Source organism: Mobula hypostoma, chromosome 2, assembly GCF_963921235.1.
Source record: "Mobula hypostoma chromosome 2, sMobHyp1.1, whole genome shotgun sequence".
Taxonomy (NCBI): domain Eukaryota; kingdom Metazoa; phylum Chordata; class Chondrichthyes; order Myliobatiformes; family Myliobatidae; genus Mobula; species Mobula hypostoma.
The window spans coordinates 247,552,824-247,571,763 of NC_086098.1; the positions used below are offsets into that span (position 1 = coordinate 247,552,824).

The 18,940-nt window shown below is 49.8% G+C and overlaps 1 non-coding gene across 1 annotated transcript; it reads left to right on the plus strand.

Annotated features, from left to right (window-relative positions):
- The first annotated feature begins 12,653 nt into the window (after positions 1 to 12,653).
- trnai-aau (transfer RNA isoleucine (anticodon AAU)) lies at positions 12,654 to 12,727 on the plus strand. Its single transcript has one exon. It is a non-coding gene; the product is annotated as a tRNA-Ile (tRNA).
- Positions 12,728 to 18,940: the final 6,213 nt, after the last annotated feature.

The window sequence follows — 18,940 nt, forward strand, 5'->3', positions numbered from 1 at the left end:
CATTAAGGACTAAAGACTGGCTCCTGTTTACAACAAGAAACTAAACAAAGAATACTGGAAGGAATCTTAGCTTACTTAAAAAGAACCTTTGGTCTTTAGAAGTGTCAGGTGCTGTGTCTAGAAGATTGAGTTTGGCAACAAAACAAGGAGGCACCTGGCCCAGGAGTGAATATCCATCACACAGGAAGAGGTTAAAAATGTCTTCAAATATGCTGGTTGATGTGCTCAGGAACTAAGGACACAGCCAGGGACACCGTCTGGCCCAGGTGATTTATGAGGATTCACTCTCTGGAAGACTTGACCTGATCTCCTTCACTCACTCACTCGTTGTACACAGCCACAAGCCCATTTGCACTCTGTGGCTGAATCCAGCTCCCATCTCTGGCTCAACACTGCCTCCTGCTGTCCTGACCTAGAACAAAGCAATGTGCCTCCTATAAAGCAAGACACACATGATCCTGGTGACAAGGTGTGGTTATGGCCCAAGTATTGAGAGAGGGAGACACTGACATGGATCTAATAGGAACTGTGCAGAAATAAAGGAAAAAACAATAGACACTAGGCCAATGGGGCCATTAACTAAAACTTTCAAACTAAAGCTAATACCAATACAGTGGCTGGGCAGTAGTAGATTAATACTAAATAAACACCGCTCCTTAACAGTGTTAGTCCTGGAAGCACGACAACGGTAAGCAGGGAGCGTCAATGTTGTTCTGCTTTTGGTCAACTTTCAACAAGACTGAAATGAGAGGAAGGGAGTTAAATACCACCACAATGAAACACTAATTGGCTGGAACGTGCATTTTCATAAGCGTGTTTGCCACAACCGGTTCTGCAGCCCGCCCGAGATGGCGTGCAGACGCCACGGCAGAGTCCATGGTTATTTTGACAGGGCCCCTCCCTAGCGCAAATCCTGAGGCGTCGGAGACCTGTGACTGCCGGAAGTCCTGGATGAGGGAGTTGTCCAGGATATCATATGCCGGAATCCAAGAAGGTTCCTCAGGGCCACACCCCTCCCCATCTACAAGATACAGGACCCTTCCCCACACCCGGTGAGATGCCCGAAGTCACCGCACTGAATAGACCAGGGATCCATTCACCAAGTGGGGAGGAGGGAGAAGGGATGGGGGTGACTGGAGCAAGGGCAGTCGCTGGTTTGATCTGGTACATTGGGTGAATCTTCTTTGATGATGGTGGGAACAAGCTGTCTGAGACTTTGCTGATAGCCTTGTCCAATATAAATGGCCCCATGTAGCGAGGGACAGCTGTAACCTCTCCCCTATCTGGCCAATGTCAGGTCCAAGGTCAGCTATTCTCTCTTTGTTGGGTCCATTTTCCTTGGTCAAGACTTGCTGATAGGGTGCTCAGAGAGACAACAGAGACAGACTTTAAAGTGGATCAACGGGTCACTGAATTTAATAGGAACTATGCAGACATAAAGGAAAAACAATCGATGCGAGGCCAACGGGGCCATTAACTAGAACTTACGCTGTTGCAGCAGCTTGGCAGTGGTAGATTAATATTAAATAAATACCGCTTCTTAACATCATCAGTCTAAACAGTAGACTTCTCTCCCGGAACCAGGACAATGGTAAGCAGGGAGCGTTAATGTTGCTCTGCTTTCGGTCAAGTCTCGACAAGACTGAATTGAGAGGAAGGGGGTTAAATACCAGCACAACGAGACACTAATTGGCTGGAACGTGCATTTTCACGGATGTGTTTGCCGATCCCCCATTCCACAGCCTGCCCGGGAAGCCGTGAAGAACCGCGGCAGGGTTGGTGATTGACAGCTGCAGGAACTCAGCAGGCCAGGCAAGGAGGAGGACAACCAGTCAACACTTTGGGCCGAGACCCTTCATTACGACTGGAAAGGAAGGAACAAGGTGGTGAGGGAAAGGGGTGGAGTACAAGCCGGCAGGTGATAGGTGAGACCAGGTGAGGGGAGGATTGAGAATCTGGGGGGGGGGGGTGAGAGGTGGAAAAGGTAAAGGGCTGAAGAAGAAGGAATCTGATAAGAGAGGAGAGTGGACCGTGGAGGAAGGGAAGGTGGAGGGCACCAGAGGAGGTAACAGGCTGTTCACAGAGAACAGGTGTGTAAAAAGGGCCGAAGGATCATTGGGGACCCGAATTACCCCAACCACAAACTGCTCCAGCTGCTACCAGCCAGGACCAACGGGCTCCGGGACAGCTTCTTCCACCAGGACATCAGAATGCTTAACTCACTCTGATACAATTGTATTTCTATGTTATATTGAATCTCCTGTTGTACCTACTGTTTATTATAAATTACTATAAGTTGCACATTTAGACGGAGCCGTAACATGAAGATTTTTACCCATCACGTAGATGATGAATGTAAGAAATAAAGTCAATGCAATAGGCAGGGTGAAGGGAAGGAGTAAGGAGGGAGCCAGCATGGGGGAATTGAAAAAGAGAGATGGGTGAAGGGGAGACATTACTGGAAGTTAGACAATCCAATATTCCTGCCATCAGGTTGAAAGCTACCCAGACCGAATAAAAGGTCTTGCTCCTCTAACCTGAATGTGGCCTCCTCATAGCAGTAGAGGAGGCCATGGATAGACATGTTGGAATGAGAGTGGGAAGTGGAATGAAAATGGTTGGAACCAAGAAGTCCCGGTGGTTATAGCAGAGGAGCAAAAGTGCTCTCATATCTCTCACCCTGCTTCAGCTCACACACAGTTTCCTCAGCCCCAGTAACTGAACATCGAAACCCTGAACCTGCCGAGGACTCCAGTCCCCTCTCCCCACTCCCACACTGATCTACTGGTGTGTTGGCCTCTTGCTCTGCTCGAATGAAGCCAAAAGCAAGCTTCAAGAACAGGTGCCCCATCTTCCGTCCGGACATATAGGACAGCGTAGCATCTTCCGTCCGGACATATAGGACAGCGTAGCATCTTCCGTCCGGACATATAGGACAGCGTAGGACGGGCAGGCTTCAGCACACAGTCGGTGCTGAACATGATGCTGAATTAAACTAAAGCTCGTCTGCCCACACATGATCCATCTCTCTCCACTCCCTGCCTATTTACATGTCTCCCTCGATACCTCTTAAACCTGTCTGCCTCCACGACCACCCACTGCAGCACACCAGACACCCACCACCCTCTGTGTAGAAAAACTGGCCCTACACATCGCATTTAAACTTTTCCCCTCTCCCCTCTCTAGTACTTAACATTCCTACCATGGGACCAAGACTTTCTTCTCCATTTAATCCTCCCATAACTTTATAAACCTCAATCAGGTCTCTCCTCCATCTCTGACACTCCAGATCTCCCCTCTGTCTCCGACACTCCAGGTCGTCTCCCCTCTGTCTCCGACACTCCAGGTCGTCTCCCCTCCATCTCTGACACTCCAGGTTGTCTCCCCTCTGTCACTCCAAGTCTCCCCTCCATCTCTGACGCTCCAGGTCCTCATTCTGTCTCTGACACTCCAGGTTGTCTCCCCTCTGTCTCTGACACTGCAGGTCGTCTCCCCTCCATCTCTGACACTGCAGGTTGTCTCCCCTCTGTCACTCCAAGTCTCCCCTCCGTCTCCGACACTCCAAGTCTCCCCTCCACCTCTGACGCTCCAGGTCGTCTCCCCTCCATCTCCGACACTCCGGATCGTCTCCCCTCCATCTCTGACGCTCCAGGTCGTCTCCCCTCCATCTCCGACACTCCAAGTCTCCCCTCCATCTCTGACACGCCAAGCCTCCCCTCTGTCTCCGACACTCCAGGTCATCTCCCTTCCATCTCTGACACTCCGGGTCGTCTCCCCTCCATCTCTGACACTCCAGGTCGTCTCCCCTGCGTCTCTGACGCTCCAGGTCTCCCCTCCGTCTCTGACACTCCAGGTCGTCTCCCCTCCGTCTCTGACGCTCCAAGTCTCCCCTCTGTCTCCGACACTTCTGGCTTCAGGTGTTGTTTTAGATGTTGATAATGAATCAGAATCGGGTTTGTTGTCACTGACGTGCACCGTGAAACTTGTTGCTCTGCGGCAGCAGTTCAGCGTCATGTACCGAACTGGATAGGGTGCATGGGGTGTCCGGGGAGGGGTGAGGGGGCTTGTCGTGTCCATTCCGGGGCAGATCACTCACCTTTCGTCCCTGCTGGACACTCAGCTCCCACCTGTGGCTCCAGGGAGATGTCTGCATGTGAGAGTGGCCTCTCCCCAGTACACTGCTCCGACAGGCGGGCTGAACCAGACGAGGGGAGGTGACTGGCCTCAGACCCCGGTGAGGGCAGGGACATGAGAGCTCAGCTCTGGTGGGCTTGACGGATGAGATCCACAATGAGGTCCGACGGCCAGGAAGGTGCCTCTACAACGCTCCGTGCAGAGTGAAGGGCTTGGCGAGGCACAGAAGATGTCACGGTCATCCCACTGCAGCCAAAGACGACCCCAGTTGTGACACTTGTCTGGACTACTGGACCTGGACTTCTGAGGTGGAGGGAGTGAAACTGCCCCAGTGTAACGACTTTTCCACTTTAAAAACTCTCCCACACTGGTTTCCTGTCATCGTGGGACATGATGGACAACCATCACTGCTCAATTCATAAAATATACTATGAAATACAATTTTTTAAAAATGTGCAAATGCTGGAAATCCAAGCAACACACACAGAATGCTGGAGGAACACAGCAGGGCAGGCAGCATCTATGGAAGAGTACAGTCGACGTTTCGGGCTGAGACCCTTCGGCAGGACTGGAGAAAAAAGATGAGGAGTAGGGGCCCTGAATGGTAGTGAGGGAGGAGGCGTAGGGGCAGGTGTAGCACTTGTTCCGCTTGCAAGGATAACTTCCAGGAGGGGGGATCAGAGGGGAGGGACGAATGGACGAGGAAATCGTGTAGGGAGTGACCTCTGAAGAAAGCAGAAAGTTGGGGGGAAGGAAAGATGTGCTTGGTTTCGGGAGATGGCGGAAGTTACGGAGAATTATTTGCTGGACGTGGAGGCTGGTGGGGTTGCAGGTGAGGACGAGAGAAACCCTAACCCTGATGGGTGGCGGGAGGATGCGGTGAGCGCAGACGTGCGTGAAATGAAAGAGACGCAGTTGAGGGCAGAATAGTGAGATATTGTTCATGGGGTCATGGACCATTCAGATGTCTGATGGTGGAGGGGTAGAAGCTGCTTCTGAGTTCTAGAGTCTGGGTCTTCAGGTTCCTGATGAAAAGAGAGCACGTCCTGGGCGGTGGGGTCTTTAATGATGGGTGGCGGCTTTTTGAAAACGTCTACAATGGTGGGGAAGCTAGTGCTCACGATGGAGCTGGTTGTTTGTAAAGAAAGAAATTACAGTAATAACTCACTTCACTTTGAGAACGAACCAAAGAGAAAGAAAAACATGAGGATTTCTGCAGATGCTGGAAATTCAAGCAACACACGTCAAAGTTGCTGGTGAACTCAGCAGGCCAGGCAGCATCTCTAGGAAGAGGTGCAGTCGTGGTTTCGGGCCGAGACCCTTCGTCAGGACTGACTGAAGGAAGAGTGAATAAGATTACTAGCTCTTTCTTCAGTTGGTCCTGACGAAACATCGACTTTACCTCTGCAAAGAAAAAAACAAAGAACAAAGAAGTTGTGGTGTTAAAAACCAGCTCAAACTAGACAGATAAGTAAATTCTTTTGCAAGGAACAGACCACAAGACGGTTGAAGGCACGACACAGGCTGCAGGCACAGAAGCTACAAGGGCAGAATAACCTGTACTAACCCAGGACACCATCACTCACCTTTTTCACATGGGTTGTTTGTCAGTCTTTGTTTATACATAGTTCTTCATAAGTTCTATTGTATTTCTTTACTTTACTGTAAATACCTGCAAGAAAATGAATCTCATAGCAACACGTGTAGTTTTACAATAAATTTACTTTGACTCACTTTGAAACTACAAATAACTCAAGATCTACTGAACATTTAAGAACAGCACATGCTTATAAAGTCCATAAAACATAGGAGCAGAATTAGGCCATTTGGCCCATCGGGTCTGCTCCACCATTTGATCAATTTCCCTCTCAGCTGCATTCCTCTGCCTTCTCACTGTAACCTTTCACGCCCTGACTTATCAAGAATCTATCAAACTCCGCTTTAAATACACTCAAAGATCTGCCCTCCACAGTCAACTGTGGCAACAAATTCCACAGATTCTCTACCCTCTGGCTGAAGAAATTCCTCCCCATCTGCATTCTAAATGGACACTCCTGTATTCTGAGATTGTGCCCCACCATAGGAAATATCCTCTCCCCATCCACCCTATCTAGGCCTTTCAACATTCGATAAGTTTCAATGAGATTCCCCTCATTCTTCTGAACTCCAGTGAGTACAGGCCCAGAGCCACCAAACACACCTCATATGACAAGCCTTTCATTCCCAGAATCACTTTCAGAATCTCCTTTGCACCCTCTCCAATGTCAGCACATCCTTCCTTAGATAAAGAGCCCAAAACTGCTCCAATACTCCAAGTGAGGCCTCACCAGTGCCTTGTAAAGGCTCAGCTCTACATGCTTTCTTTTATATTCTAGTCCTCTCGAAATGAATGCATCTGCCTTTCTCAACATCAACTCGATTTGTAGCCACCACTACAACCTGCAACCTGGTCATCTCTGAGGCTGAGGTACGCAGATGTTTCTAACGAGTGGACAGTCACAAGGCTGTGGGACTGGACGGCATCCCAGGGCGAGTACTCAGGATGTGCACAGCACAACTGGCAGGTGTGTTTACTGACATTTTTAATCTCTCCCTCTCCCAATGTAGAGTGCCCTCCTGCTTCAAATTATCCACCATTGTCCCTGTACCAAAAAAGACCAAGGTAACACGCCTGAACGACTGGCATCCTGTCACACTCACCTCAATAATAAGCAAATGCTTTGAGAGGCTGGTCAAGGATTACATCTGCAGCATGGACCCCCTACAATTCGCCTACCGACATAACCAATTGACAGATGATGCAATAGCCACAGCTCTACACACCGTCCTTACACATCTGGGGAAGAAGGATGCTTATGTGGGAATGCTGTTCTTGGACCACAGTTCAGCATTTAACACCATAATTCCCTCCAGGCTCGACAAGAAGCTCAGAGACCTCGGCCTTCACCCTGCCTTGTGTAGCTGGATCCTGGACTTCCTGTCAGATCGCCAGCAGGTGGTAAGAGTGAGCTCCCTCACCTCCAACCCTCTGACCCTCAACACAGGAGCCCCTCAGGGCTGTGTCCTAAGCCTCCTCCTTCAACAACCTCTCCCTCAATGTCACAAAAGCAAAGGAGCTGATCGTGGATTACAGGAGGAATGGAGACGGGCTCACCCCTATAGACATCAATGGACCTGGGGTTGAGAGGGTGAACAGCTTTAAGTTCCTTTGCATTCACTTCACCGAGGACGTCACGTGGTCTGTACACACCAGCTGTGTGACTGGCTGCATCACTGCCTGGTGTGGGAACTGTACGTCCCTCAATCGCAGGACTCTGCAGAGAGTGGTGCGGACAGCCCAGCGCATCTGTAGATGTGAACTTCCCACTATTCAGGACATTTACAAAGCCGGGTGTGTAAAAAGGGCCCAAAGGATCATTGGGGACCCGAGTCACCCCAATCACAATCTAATCCAGCTGCTATCATCCGGGAAACGGTACCGCAGCATAAAAACCAGGACCAACAGGCTCCAGGACAGCTTCTTCCACCAGGCCATCAGACTGATTAACTGATGCTGATTTGAGTGTATTCTATATTACATTGACTGTTCTATTTATTATAAATTACTGTGATTGCACATTGCACACTTAGACGGAGACATGACGTAAAGATTTTTACTCCTCATGTATATGAAGGATGTAAGAAATAAAGTCAGTTCAATTCAATTCAATTTGCAAATTAACCTTTATGGAATCCAGCACGAGGACTCCCAAGTCCCTTTGCACCTCAGAGTTTTGAATTTTCTCACCGTTTAGAAAATAGTCTGCACTTTTATTTATTCTACCAAAATGACCACACACTTCCCGACACTGTATTCCATTTGCCTCTTGTTTGCCCATTCTCTAAATTCTTCCGTAGCCCCCCTGTTTCCTCAACACTACCTGCCCCTCCACCTATCATTGTATCATCCACAAACTTAGCCATAAAGCCATCAATTGTCTCATCCAAATCATCGACATACAATATAAAAAGAAACGGTCCCAATACCAACCCCTGCAGAACACCACTAGTCACCGGCAGCCAATCAGAAAAGCCTCTCTTTATTCCCACTCTTTGCCTCCTGCTAATACTCTGTCCACGCCAGTATCTTTCCTGTAACATCATGGAATCTTATCATGTCAAGCAGCCTCATGTGAGGCACCTTGTCAAAGGCCTTCTGAAAATCCAGGTGAGCAACATCCACTGATTCGCTTTTGTCTATCCTGCTCGTACCCTTCATGTAATGGGGTGACCGGAATCAACATAATCCTCCAAGTCAAAATCAGAATCAGTTTATAACCACAAACATATCATGAAATTTGTTTTTTTTTTGCAGCAGTACAGTGCAAGACATACAGTATAATATAGTATAATTTACAATGAGAAATAGTTAATTAAATAGTACAAGAAGAGCCCAAAATAGTCAGTGAGGTGGTGTTCATGGGTTTATGGACCGGTCAGGAATCTGATGACAGAGGGATAGTGAGGTGTTGTTTATGGACCGGTCAGAAATCTGATGGCAGAGGGATAGTGAGGTGTTGTTTATGGACCGGTCAGAAATCTGATGGCAGAGGGATAGTGAGGTGTTGTTCATGGGTTTATGGACCGGTCAGGAATCTGATGACAGAGGGATAGTGAGGTGTTGTTCATTGCTTTATGGACCGGTCAGGAATCTGATGACAGAGGGATAGTGAGGTGGTGATCATGGACCGGTCAGAAATCTGATGACAGAGGGATAGTGAGGTGTTGTTTATGGACCGGTCAGAAATCTGATGACAGAGGGATAGTGAGGTGTTGTTTATGGACCGGTCAGAAATCTGATGGCAGAGGGATAGTGAGGTGTTGTTCATGGGTTCATGGACCGGTCAGAAATCTGATGGTGGTGGGGAAGTTCAAACCCATGATTGGCACCCTGGGCGTGAAGTCCGAGGTTTATTTTGTACCTGCACTCTGGCAGAAAGCTATGGACCAGGTGCTGAAAGGCTCTCTAGGTAAACAGTGTTGTTGGTGAGGATGACAAGACATCTCCAAAATCTCAAGACTGTGTTAAAAGATTAGAAGATTATGGTCTCGGAGCATGATTTACCAAGTGTGAATTCTTCAAACCAAGCATCACTGACTGCAGTCATACCATTGGTGCACAAGAGTTACACAAGGATTTACACGAGTGCTGGGAAAATTCAAGAGTGGTGGGTGTCCCAAGGCTAAAATATGTGTCAGAGTTACAGTCCCTTTTAAAATTTGTCAATTACTATAACAGGTTAGTTGTCCTCCGAGAAACAGAGCCCATTTCTCATCCGTGCTGCTGCTGTTAGTGGAGCACCCATCTGTGGATTGAAAATGGACACTACTGGTTGAAGATCAGTAATGAGGGTAAACTCTCTCCCATACAGGTACTAGTTGAAACGTCTTACACCCCAAACCAAACTCAAGGCCTTTCTGTCAATCTGTGCGTAATTTTTCTCTGCAGCAGTAAGGGAAAGTGAGGCAAAGGCTGTGGGACGTTCACTTCCATCGCTCATAAAATGTGACATGATTGCTCCTGTACCATAAGGCCAGGCATCACAGGCAAGTTTCACTGGATGGTGTGGATCATAATGTGTGAGTACAGTGTCTGTTATCACCATTTCCTTCACCTTTTGGAAACACACTCACACTGTCCATTGTCATTTCTGTCCGATCTGTCGTAACGAGATCAAGGACTGGAGCACGGTAACCAGGTTTTCCTGTGACAGCATCTCATGTGGATGTGCTCAGTGGTGGTGGTGGGGGGGGGGTCTTTACCCTTGATGGACTGGGCCGTATCCATAACCTTTTGTTGGACTTTCCCTTCAAGGGCTTTGGTGTTTCCATACCAGGACATGATACAGCCAGTCAGTAAACACACAACACATCTATAGGGGCTTGTCAAAGTTTTAGATGTTATGCCGAGTCTGTCCTTAAAGAGGGTGAACCCTCACAAGGCGGCAGGACCCGATGGAGTACCTGGTAAGGCTCTGAAAACCTGTGGCAACCAACTAGCAAGAGTATTCAAGGACATTTTCAACCTCTCATTACTACAGGCAGAAGTTCCCACTTGTTTCAAAAAGGCAACAATTATAGCAGTGCCTAAGAAGAATAATGTGGGCTGCTTTAATGACTATTTCTCGGTAGCTCTCACATCTACGGTGATGAAATGCTTTCAGAGGTTGGTCATGGCTAGACTGAACTCCTGCCTCAGCCAGGACCTGGACCCAATGCAGTTTGCCCATTGTTACAATAGGTCAACGGCAGACACAATCTCCATGACTCTTCACACGGCTTTAGACCACCTGGACAACACAAACACCTACGCCAGGATGCTGTTCATCGACTATAGCTCAGCATTTAATACCATCATTCCCACAATCCTGATTGAGAAGTTGAGAAGTTACAGAACCTGGGCCTCTGTACCTCCCTCTGCAATTGGATCCTCGACTTCCTAACTGGAAGACCACAATCTGAGCTGATTGGTGATAATATCTCTTCCTAGCTGACAATCCACACTGGTGCACCTCAGGGGTGTGTGTGTAGCCCACTGCTCCACTCTCTCTATACCCATGACTGTGTGGCTAGGCATAGCTCAATTACCATCTATAAATTTGCTGATAATACAACCATTGTTGGTAGAATCTCAGATGGTGACGAGAGGGCGTACAGGAGTGAGATATGCCAGCTAGTGGAGTGGTGTCACAGCAACAACCTGGCACTCAACGTCAGTAAGACGAAAGAGCTGAGTGTGGACTTCAGGAAGAGTAAGACAAAGGAACACATGCCAATCCTCATAGAGGGATCAGAAGTGGAGAGAGTGAGCAGTTTCAAGTTCCTGGGTGTCAAGATCTCTGAGGACCTAACGTTGTCCCAACATATCGATGCAGCTTTAAAGAAGGCAAGACAGCGGCTACATTAGGAGTTTGAAGAGATTTGGTATGTCAACAAATACACTTAAGAACTTCAATAGATGTACCATGGAGAGCATTCTGACGGGCTGCATCACTGTCTGGTATGGGGGGGCTACTGCACAGGACCGAAAGAAGCTGCAGAAGGTTGTAAATTTAATCGGCTCCATCTGGAGTACGGGCCTACAACGTACCCAGAAGATCGTCAAGGAGCGGGAGTAACGAGAAGCGGTCACGTCCCAGATGGCAAGTGATGGATGCCGCCTTCGTGAGACACCGCTTCTAGAAGATATCCTTGATCTTTGATGAAGGTGCACAGTGTAATTCCCATCCAGGCGAAGCTGTCCAGCCGGTAGAAGGACGTGCCGCGGAGGCGCCGGATTTTCACCCCTTCCCCAGATCCAAGCCGGAGAAGATCGCGGCTGGCGAGGCCGCCGAACGTGCGGTGGTTGATGCCGGCGAGTCGGCAGACTGGGCGCAGTGCGGCCGGAGCAGGCGTCTCGCCGGGTCGTCCCACGGTGTCTATGTAGAGCAGCAGCACCCCCCGCTCCGGGGCAGAGGCACTCAAAGAAAAGATCTCCAAGCGGCGGCGATCCCATCACCCAGGACATGCCCTCTTCCCATTGCTACCATCAGGGAGGAGGTAAAGGAGCCTGAATAATTCTGACACTCAATAATTCGGGAACATCTTCTCCTCTGCCATCAGATTTCTGAGTGGACATTAAAACCCCCTCACTAATTTTTGCACTATTTATTTAGTTTCACTTTATTCGTCCCTCCACAAAGGTCGCCGTATACCAAGCGGTCTGTGTCACCACCCTCCTTTATAGCTGTGAAGCTTGGGTAACCTACAGCCGTCACATCAAGTCCTTGGAGCCCTTCCACATAAGCTGCCTCCAGCGCATCCTGGGAATTACCTGGAGTGAGCGGGTGCCTCACACTGAAATACTTGTAAAGACCAACCGCAGGAGTATTGAGGCCATGATCACCCAGCGTCAGCTGCAGTGGCTGGGGCACGGGATAAGAATGCCCCCATGTGGGCTACCCTGCAGAGTGTTATACGGCCAGCTACATCATGGTCGACGCTCAGCTGGAGGGCTGAAGAAGTGCTATAAGGATCAGATGAAGAATGCTTTAAGGAAGTGCAAGATCAGACCCGAGGACCTGGAGGAGGTTTCTGCTGACCGTACCACTTGGCGACAGCTGTGTAGGGATGGGGTTCGTATTCTGGAGATGGAAAGAACAACCAGAAGACAGCAGAAGAGAGCCAGGAGAAATGCAGCCATGGTTGTCACCACCACCACATATACATGTCCCACCTGCAATAGAGCTTGTGGGTCCAGGATAGGACTGTGTAGTCATCAAAGATCTCACTGTTAAAGGAGTTGACGTCGTCATCAGATTTTGATGGACAACCGAAGATATATATATATAATTTACTGTAATCGCAGTTTTATTATAATGTAACAAAATTTTCCGACGAATGCCCGTGATATTAAACTTAATTCTAAGTATGACTCTGAAATATGTAGCTATGCAGAGTTGTTGTGTAACATCTGGCGTCCCCCAGCTCTACAGCAAAGCGGCCGGTTAGCTCAGTTGGTTAGAGCGTGGTGCTAATAACGCCAAGGTCGCGGGTTCGATCCCCGTACGGGCCAACTGCTTTTCTTACTCCGAAGAATTTCCCGTTAAAACAAGAGTTCGGACCATTAATCCCGGAGCGGTTCGAAGAAATTGCCAGGAGATTTCCACCTCAACACCGTCATTGTTTTATTGCAACCGCTCCGGAATTTTTCACAAATCAGTAAACATAAAACTGCTAAAACTTCCCGAGCAACGCACATCAAAGTTGCTGGTGAACGCAGGGAATTAAAAGCATGACGTTAAACGTTCAACAGTTCAAGATTATTGTCCTGAGCACACATTCCCAGATTATTTTATTTATCACAGCAGACACTGAAATGCAAACACGAGGAATTCTGCAGATGCTGGAAATTCAAGCAACACACATCAAAGTTGCTGGTGAACGCAGCAGGCCAGGCAGCATCTCTAAGAAGAGGTACAGTCGACCTTTCAGGCCGAGACCCTTTGTCAGGACTAACTGAAAGAAGAGTTAGTAAGAGATTTGAAAGTGGGAGGGGGAGGGGGAGATCCGAAATGATAGGAGAAGACAGGAGGGGGAGGGACAGAGCCAAGAGCTGGATGTCCCCAAGCCTCCTGTCCCATGATCCTCTTGTATCCCTTTTGCCAATCACCTGTCCAGCTCTTGGCTCCATTCCTCCCCCTCCTGTCTTCTCCTATCATTTCGGATCTCCCCCTCCCCCTCCCACTTTCAAATCTCTTACTAACTCTTCTTTCAGTTAGTCCTGACAAAGGGTCTCAGCCCAAAACGTCGAGTGTCCCTCTTCCTAGAGATGCTGCCTGGCCTGCTGCATTCACCAGCAAATTTGATGTGTGTAGCTTGAAATTCCAGCATCTGCATATTTCCTCGTGTTGGCGTCCCTACATAGCATGCTTACGATATTTATCAGAAGCACACTATTGACAGCAAACACAGCAAAACGTTTCATACTCCCACCCACCCGCCCACAGCCAGGCCTCCAGCCCACGACAGTCTGCCTCCAGCCTTCCAGTCCTTGCTCAAGGCTCCAACTTCGGACTTTGCCCCAGAACTCTCCATTTGCGGGTTTGACCTTTGGGCCTAGACCCCAGGACTTGCAAACCACAGGTCTGATATTTGGGCCTTGACTTTCTGGGACTGTGGTGGGATATATTTCTCAGGGCAATATATACTATAACCTTCCCTGTCAGTCTCCTTGTAAGTATAACACTCTCTGTGAGTCTCTCCCCGTAACTACAAGCTTCCTGGTCGGTCTCTCCCTGTGACTATCACTGCTGTGGCGATTAATGAGGCTCATCAGTGTGTTCACTTTCTCAGGTGCCTGAGCAGATGCGACCTGTCCACGAGGATTCTCTCAGACTTCAAAAGATGTGCTGCAGGAAGTATCCTGACCGGGTTCATCTCAACGTGGAACGGCAGTGGCTCTGCCCGTGACCGCGAGGCATTACAGAGAGTTGTGAACACAGCTCAGCACATCACAGAAACTCCACCTACACTTCTTGCTGCCTCGTTAAGGCAGCCAGCAGAGTCAGAGACCCCACACACCCCACGCACCCCGAGATGTTCTTCTTCTCCCCCCTCCCACCAGGCAGAACATATATAGGCCTTAAAGCACCTACAGCTTCTACCCTGCTAATCATTGACCAGCTCCTTAGACCTCACAATCTACCTCGTCGTGACCCTCGCACCTTATTCTCTGTCTGCACTGCACTCTCTCTGTAACTGTCACAGTCTATTCTGCATTCTGCTATTATTTTTCTGAAGTACTGATGTGATGTGTATGGATGCATTCATGTTATGATGTGACCCATCCTGCTGAAGGGTCTCGGCCCGAAATGTCGACCGTACTCTTTTCCACAGATGCTGCCTGGCCTGCTGAGTCCCTGCGGCGTTCTGTGTGTGTTGCTCAGATGTATCTCTAGTTTCTGGCTGCCTGCTCCTTTTGTGTAACTTTGATCAGGGCAGACTGACTCTGCGGCCTGCGGTCAGCACTGGATTCAACTGAACCGAACGTTCCATTCTGGTTTGATGTTTTATATTGTGTGTTTTTTGCTCATTTTTGCCATTTGCGCAATATGATTGTTTTGTGTGTGTTGAGTGTTTCTTTGAATGGGTTCTGTGGTTCTCTTTGTTTTGTGCCTGGCCATAGGGAGACAGACATCAGGGCTGCATACTACATACATACACCAATAATAAATACACTTTCAATCTTTGAAGCAAAGATTCTCACTGCACCTGACAATAACAAACTAATTTACCAAATCAGCAAGTTACCTGCATGGTGTGTTGTCTCAGGAAGGTCAAGGATTCCTGCCACTCTGAACACTGCCTTCTCTCTCTTCTGTTGTCTGGGGGGAGCTACAGGGGCCTGACAACTAAACTCAGAAACAGTAACCTCTCTCACATTCCTTCCCCACCGCTGAGCCAATCACCTCTCTCACATTCCTTCCCCACTGCTGAGCCAATCACCTCTCTCACATTCCTTCCCCACTGCTGAACCAATCACCTCTCTCACATTCCTTCCCCACCGCTGAGCCAATCACCTCTCTCACATTCCTTCCCCACCGCTGAGCCAATCACCTCTCTCACATTCCTTCCCCACCGCTGAGCCAATCACCTCTCTCACATTCCTTCCCCACCGCTGAGCCAATCACCTCTCTCACATTCCTTCCCCACTGCTGAGCCAATCACCTCTCTCACATTCCTTCCCCACTGCTGAACCAATCACCTCTCTCACATTCCTTCCCCACCGCTGAGCCAATCACCTCTCTCACATTCCTTCCCCACTGCTGAACCAATCACCTCTCTCACATTCCTTCCCCACCGCTGAGCCAATCACCTCTCTCACATTCCTTCCCCACCGCTGAGCCAATCACCTCTCTCACATTCCTTCCCCACCGCTGAGCCAATCACCTCTCTCACATTCCTTCCCCACCGCTGAACCAATCACCTCTCTCACATTCCTTCCCCACCGCTGAACCAATCACCTCTCTCACATTCCTTCCCCACTGCTGAACCAATCACCTCTCTCACATTCCTTCCCCACCGCTGAGCCAATCACCTCTCTCACATTCCTTCCCCACCGCTGAACCAATCACCTCTCTCACATTCCTTCCCCACCGCTGAGCCAATCACCTCTCTCACATTCCTTCCCCACCGCTGAACCAATCACCTCTCTCACATTCCTTCCCCACCGCTGAGCCAATCACCTCTCTCACATTCCTTCCCCACCGCTGAACCAATCACCTCTCTCACATTCCTTCCCCACCGCTGAGCCAATCACCTCTCTCACATTCCTTCCCCACCGCTGAGCCAATCACCTCTCTCACATTCCTTCCCCACCGCTGAGCCAATCACCTCTCTCACATTCCTTCCCCACCGCTGAACCAATCACCTCTCTCACATTCCTTCCCCACCGCTGAACCAATCACCTCTCTCACATTCCTTCCCCACCGCTGAGCCAATCACCTCTCTCACATTCCTTCCCCACCGCTGAACCAATCACCTCTCTCACATTCCTTCCCCACCGCTGAGCCAATCACCTCTCTCACATTCCTTCCCCACCGCTGAGCCAATCACCTCTCTCACATTCCTTCCCCACCGCTGAACCAATCACCTCTCTCACATTCCTTCCCCACCGCTGAGCCAATCACCTCTCTCACATTCCTTCCCCACCGCTGAACCAATCACCTCTCTCACATTCCTTCCCCACCGCTGAACCAATCACCTCTCTCACATTCCTTCCCCACCGCTGAACCAATCACCTCTCTCACATTCCTTCCCCACCGCTGAGCCAATCACCTCTCTCACATTCCTTCCCCACCGCTGAACCAATCACCTCTCTCACATTCCTTCCCCACCGCTGAACCAATCACCTCTCTCACATTCCTTCCCCACCGCTGAACCAATCACCTCTCTCACATTCCTTCCCCACCGCTGAACCAATCACCTCTCTCACATTCCTTCCCCACCGCTGACCAATCACCTCTCTCACATCACCTGACCAATCACCTCTCTCACATTCCTTCCCCACCGCTGAACCAATCACCTCTCTCACATTCCTTCCCCACCGCTGAACCAATCACCTCTCTCACATTCCTTCCCCACCGCTGAACCAATCACCTCTCTCACATTCCTTCCCCACCGCTGAACCAATCACCTCTCTCACATTCCTTCCCCACCGCTGAGCCAATCACCTCTCTCACATTCCTTCCCCACCGCTGAACCAATCACCTCTCTCACATTCCTTCCCCACCGCTGAGCCAATCACCTCTCTCACATTCCTTCCCCACCGCTGAGCCAATCACCTCTCTCACATTCCTTCCCCACCGCTGAACCAATCACCTCTCTCACATTCCTTCCCCACTGCTGAACCAATCACCTCTCTCACATTCCTTCCCCACCGCTGAGCCAATCACCTCTCTCACATTCCTTCCCCACTGCTGAACCAATCACCTCTCTCACATTCCTTCCCCACCGCTGAGCCAATCACCTCTCTCACATTCCTTCCCCACTGCTGAGCCAATCACCTCTCTCACATTCCTTCCCCACTGCTGAACCAATCACCTCTCTCACATTCCTTCCCCACTGCTGAGCCAATCACCTCTCTCACATTCCTTCCCCACCGCTGAACCAATCACCTCTCTCACATTCCTTCCCCACTGCTGAGCCAATCACCTCTCTCACATTCCTTCCCCACTGCTGAACCAATCACCTCTCTCACATTCCTTCCCCACTGCTGAGCCAATCACCTCTCTCACATTCCTTCCCCACTGCTGAACCAATCACCTCTCTCACATTCCTTCCCCACCGCTGAGCCAATCACCTCTCTCACATTCCTTCCCCACCGCTGAGCCAATCACCTCTCTCACATTCCTTCCCCACTGCTGAACCAATCACCTCTCTCACATTCCTTCCCCACCGCTGAGCCAATCACCTCTCTCACATTCCTTCCCCACCGCTGAACCAATCACCTCTCTCACATTCCTTCCCCACTGCTGAACCAATCACCTCTCTCACATTCCTTCCCCACCGCTGAGCCAATCACCTCTCTCACATTCCTTCCCCACCGCTGAACCAATCACCTCTCTCACATTCCTTCCCCACTGCTGAACCAATCACCTCTCTCACATTCCTTCCCCACCGCTGAGCCAATCACCTCTCTCACATTCCTTCCCCACCGCTGAGCCAATCACCTCTCTCACATTCCTTCCCCACCGCTGAGCCAATCACCTCTCTCACATTCCTTCCCCACTGCTGAGCCAATCACCTCTCTCACATTCCTTCCCCACTGCTGAACCAATCACCTCTCTCACATTCCTTCCCCACCGCTGAACCAATCACCTCTCTCACATTCCTTCCCCACCGCTGAGCCAATCACCTCTCTCACATTCCTTCCCCACTGCTGAACCAATCACCTCTCTCACATTCCTTCCCCACCGCTGAACCAATCATCTCTCTCTCAGTCCTTCCCCACTGCTGAACCAATCACCTCTCTCACATTCCTTCCCCACCGCTGAACCAATCACCTCTCTCACATTCCTTCCCCACCGCTGAACCAATCACCTCTCTCACATTCCTTCCCCACTGCTGAACCAATCACCTCTCTCACATTCCTTCCCCACCGCTGAGCCAATCACCTCTCTCACATTCCTTCCCCACTGCTGAACCAATCACCTCTCTCACATTCCTTCCCCACTGCTGAACCAATCACCTCTCTCACATTCCTTCCCCACCGCTGAGCCAATCACCTCTCTCACATTCCTTCCCCACTGCTGAACCAATCACCTCTCTCACATTCCTTCCCCACCGCTGAACCAATCACCTCTCTCACATTCCTTCCCCACTGCTGAACCAATCACCTCTCTCACATTCCTTCCCCACCGCTGAACCAATCACCTCTCTCACATTCCTTCCCCACCGCTGAACCAATCACCTCTCTCACATTCCTTCCCCACTGCTGAACCAATCACCTCTCTCACATTCCTTCCCCACCGCTGAACCAATCACCTCTCTCACATTCCTTCCCCACCGCTGAACCAATCACCTCTCTCACATTCCTTCCCCACTGCTGAGCCAATCACCTCTCTCACATTTCTTCCCCACCGCTGAACCAATCACCTCTCTCACATTCCTTCCCCACTGCTGAGCCAATCACCTCTCTCACATTCCTTCCCCACTGCTGAACCAATCACCTCTCTCACATTCCTTCCCCACTGCTGAGCCAATCACCTCTCTCACATTCCTTCCC